Here is a 4694-nt window from a genome sequence, read left to right on the forward strand (position 1 = left end):
ACACACAATCTTATTCCTCCTCTTTGTTTTCTTCGTCCTCCAACTGGTGCATTTGTGTCACCAAATTCAAGCGGTCACATAAAAAGCAAGGCTGAAAAAGGTTGAAAACCTAATTATGAATATCAGATCATAATAGATCCTCCTGGCTCTCACACACTGGACCTCTAAGCTCCCCTTTAGTCACTGCTGCTCCGCCTGTCAAGCTTTACGTTCTCGCCTTTCATTTACAGCGATGATCACCGCTGAAAATTCACTGTTTTCTTCTAAACAACAGCTCGTCACATTTCTGGCTCCTTTTTATCAGGTGTTGCTTACTGGTTAAAAAAAACGCTGCCTCCAGCTGACTTTTAAATGTTTATAGGTGATCTGGTCCTGGTGGTTTTAAATATGTGGCACTTAACACCTGCATGTTTAACGTCATGCTAAGACACTGATGCTAAAGCTACATCGTCAGCTGATGATGGACGCAGAACCTAGAAGCCTAATTCCAGTATTATGAGTATGAAATAAAAAATTATTTCAATCTAACTAACGGCTGTTTTGAAGCCTCTAGTTTGGCATTTTGACCGTCGCCATCTTGGTTTTTTCAGAGCCAGAAGTGATGCTGTGTTCACTGTGAGGGATTTTGTGAAAGGCCAAGTAAAGTTTAATAAATAAATGCTTTATGTTTTAATTTAAACAGCAGGTTTTATCAGTATTGAGTTACAATTAAATAGATCGCTTGTTCTGTCGGCAACAGTGGTGTGTTTGTTTTGCTTTGCCATTCCTGTCAGTGTGTAACTGTGGTGCTTGTGGCAGGAGTGGGGGGTCCTTGGGGACAGTCATCCCAGACCAGAAGGGGAACAGGTGGCTATTCCTGTAAGCAGGCCTTTCCCTAATACCAGAGCGCAGAGTGAGCGTGGTGTTAACACTTTTACAGCTCCCCTGGGCGGCCTGTGTAAAAGCCCGTGGTGACAGGTCACCTTGGCAGAGGGTGGCACCGTCGGCCCGGGCGCTCCGCCAGGTCACACGGGTCAAACCTGCGGACAGACACACGATCAAGACGCTGCCAGAGAGAAACACGCAAACAGGTGGCGTGTATCTTAGTTACACTTTAAACTCAGACTGTGTTATACAGATGTTTTAGAGTCAAAGTGACAACATTATTAATTCATAAAAATGCTGTGAGGTCGGCTCCTTGCTCAGTTTATCAGTAGGATTAGGAGAAAATAGACATTTAGCAAAGCTATGAATAAAAAAATGTAATGAAGTTTAAAATGCTGGAAGGAAAATCAGACACAGTATCACAGCTTTCTGTGACACTACTCTTCACAGAGGTGGGACACGATGATAATAAGTGCAAATCACTTCTCCTAGAGGAAACAGTGGGCAACAAGGTTCAAACACGTGGCTGCAGTTCAGATATATCAAATATCTAATCATGAGTGATCCTCTAGTGTCTGCATACTCATTTTGTCCTTTTCACACTAGAAAAAGGAAACAATAAAAGAGGTTTTTAGGTAAAGTACTGTCTCACTAGCCATGAAAAGAGGTGAATAAAGAAAATATTCTAACATCCAAAAGTGTCCAGTGTTTCTGACCACTAGAAAAATGATGGCCAACCAGTTACTGAGGTCACAGGCGGTAATTATACCCGGCTGGATTTGGAAATGCTGCAGATTTCTTCACAGATTTCTGTTGTAAGTTTGTCGTTAGGTGACTAAAGGGTTCGTGAACACCTTCGGTTTCTTGCGGACAGGTGCACAGGAGAGGAAGCGAGAGAAGAGAAAGCTCCGGCACACGGTCTTATTACTTTAGTGAAAACATAATGTTTCTGTCCTGAGATCTTCGTCACGCGACGCAGAGGAACAAAGCAACAAACACCTGCTCAGGTGAGGCCAGTTACAGTCCTACAGTCTGTACGCTTGTAGCCAATCAAACGGCACCTCTCATACAAACATTGGTGTCAATAGTTTAAAATCATGTGTGGAGTCTGTGAAAGTGATTTATGAAGGCAGCAGTGATCTTCTTTGAAACAAACTGCAGGTCAGTCAATCTTACTTTTATCTTTCAAACAACTGCAGCACGTTAACAGCTTGACCGTGACATGAAATTCATTTAAATTCAGCTACTTTCATCGGGCGACTTCAGCTAAGTAAAGTCATCACCTGCTCGAGGTGGCAGATGCCCAGTGCGTCCTTCCTCATGAGGTTCACATTAAGTGAGACATCAAAGGCACAACGGGCGTATAAATATTGCCGCCTGTGCCTTTAATCCAGTAACATCATCAGCACCGTGCAGCGTTCACAAGCCGAAGCAATCTTTGATTTATACATTAGCCAGAATAAAGAAGGATACGATTTCACAGGGAAATGCTATTAAGAGCAAGTTGATGCTTAGAACATCCAACTTAATGTTACAGGTCCAGGAATGTGCCTGCAGAGATTTATGTGGGCTGTCAGGTGACATTACAGGTAACATCAGGCTGGAAAGGGTGGGCAAATTAACAGGAACACCTTTATTATTGTGTTGTCGGGGGATATGAAGCTTCTTTTCTAGCCACACTAGACTGTACAGACACCTGCTCACTGTGTTACCAGGTGATTAGATGATTATCTCACATCTGTCCCAAATATATGGGCTGGTGGGGGCCTGCTAACCTCCCGCTACAGTGGGTTCAGGAGTTTGTTATCCCTGATTGGATCCAGCGCTCCCTTCTGTGCTCTGTTATTTCTGTGTAGCGGACCGTTGCCACGTTTAACAGATACAGTGGAAGCCATACAAGCCTTCAAATCAATAAAATAGTTTTTTTTATGTCAGTATTTTGTCTAAAACTGCTGATTTCTTAAGTACAAAGCCGTTTAATGAGCGGGATAATGAGCAGAGAGCCATGTCATTGCTGCAGACCCCTGCTCGTGACTTTTGAATAATTTATTTCAGTTCAGGTTCAGTCTTCTGTGCCTGCATTATGTTCTACATGTGTGATGGTCACACTTCGCCTACTCGATGTCCTGATAACGCAGGCATCAGGTAAAGTAGCCGTCAGCCAGACCACCACTTTAGTCCTGACTGAAATATCTCAGCATCTATCAGATGAATTGTGGATGATGTACAGACGTTTGTGTCCCTCTCAGGATGACCTGTAATAACTCTGGACTCTTTATCCTGAACCATCAGGACGGCATCTTGATTCGTCCAATATTTTGCTTCATGACCATAAACCTTCCAAAACTAATGAGACTCCCATCAGAGACTCCCATCAGCCTCAGCCAGTGCTAAATAGCGACTGTTAGCATCCTAACGAGCTTCACTAAGCTAGTTATAATTAGAATTGCAGGCATTAGCATGAGCTCAAAGCACCACTGTGCCCAAAAGAGCCACCGGCAAGGCTGTACACCTGTACCTGCAAGTATGTAGTTATGCGAGTGCAATTTTTGAAAGAACATTAATTCCAAGATACTAAAGGAGATTTTTATTGCTGGTTTACATTTCAGGATCACTTGTGTACAAAGAAGTGGACGAAGCTTCTTAGTCTGAACAGTGAAGCTGATGCTGCATTCTGTCTAATGTCCAGCAGGGGGCGACTCCACAGACTTCTCATAAAGAAGTCTATGAGAAAATGAGCCGACTTCTCTCCTGATTTATCAGCTCAGGAAACATTTTCCTCATGAGTTTATGGTCTCTGTCGCTAGTTTACAGTCTTCTTCAACACAACAGGATGTTTATTTAGTAGATTATGATCCCATTTAGAGGAAAATAGACCATAAAGCAGGTTATGCTTTAAGGCCCTGTTGTGATTAGCTAATCGGAGACGGTCTTCGTGGGAATGAACGTCACTTCTGGCTCCAAAAATCAAGCCAAACTCGAGGCCTCCTAACAGGTGACATCACAGTGGCTTCCTCCGCTTCTTATGTGCAGACTAAGGTGGTGTCACAGCAGCTTACTGAGAAACTTCAGCCAGTTTATCACCATTATGAGCGATATCACCCCACCACAGCCAGATTATCAGACATCAGCAGGGTGTATTGCTCTTTCGTGGGTTCAACAAATGCGTATTGTCTGCAAACAAATTCCATCACCCAGCACAATACCAAGTTTCACAGAACCATCACAGCAACAATTACAGGGAACAAAGTGGTACAATACAGCTATTGAGAGCGGTTATACGAGCTGCAGGCTCACGGCCAAGCTGTCCACATCTGTTACCTTTTTTTTATACCTGCACACTGATATTTATAATCTGAAAGCTTCTGGGCAGCACGAGGAACAATCATTTTTTATTCGGAGATCACGCAGGACTTGAGGTGCCTTGTTTGGAGTGTTTCTCGGGCGAATTTAAAGGAAGGTCGAACGTTTCTTCTCGCAGGAGCGTTTGCTCACTCTTCCCAAATATCCCTGGCCCTGACGCGAGAGGGGGAGGACATAAATCTCATCCCTTAAGAGATTACACACTATTAAAGGCATATGATCCAGGTTTGATGGAAAGCAGAGATGCGGAGGGGGGGGGGGGGGGGGCTACAGGAAAGAGTCCAGCTTTGCCTGGAATGACTCTGGCTGACACACTGGCCCCATTCTGTGCCCCATTCTGTGCCCCACAGCAGGTTTATCACTGGAGCCCCGCCAGGATATTTGATTACTGATTGTGAAAATCTAAATCTAAATCTAGTGTTGCATATCAGATTTCAGAGGAGGGGTCGCGGTGCATCTATAAATGC

This window comes from Pempheris klunzingeri, chromosome 2 (assembly GCF_042242105.1).
Source record: "Pempheris klunzingeri isolate RE-2024b chromosome 2, fPemKlu1.hap1, whole genome shotgun sequence".
Lineage (NCBI taxonomy): Eukaryota > Metazoa > Chordata > Actinopteri > Acropomatiformes > Pempheridae > Pempheris > Pempheris klunzingeri.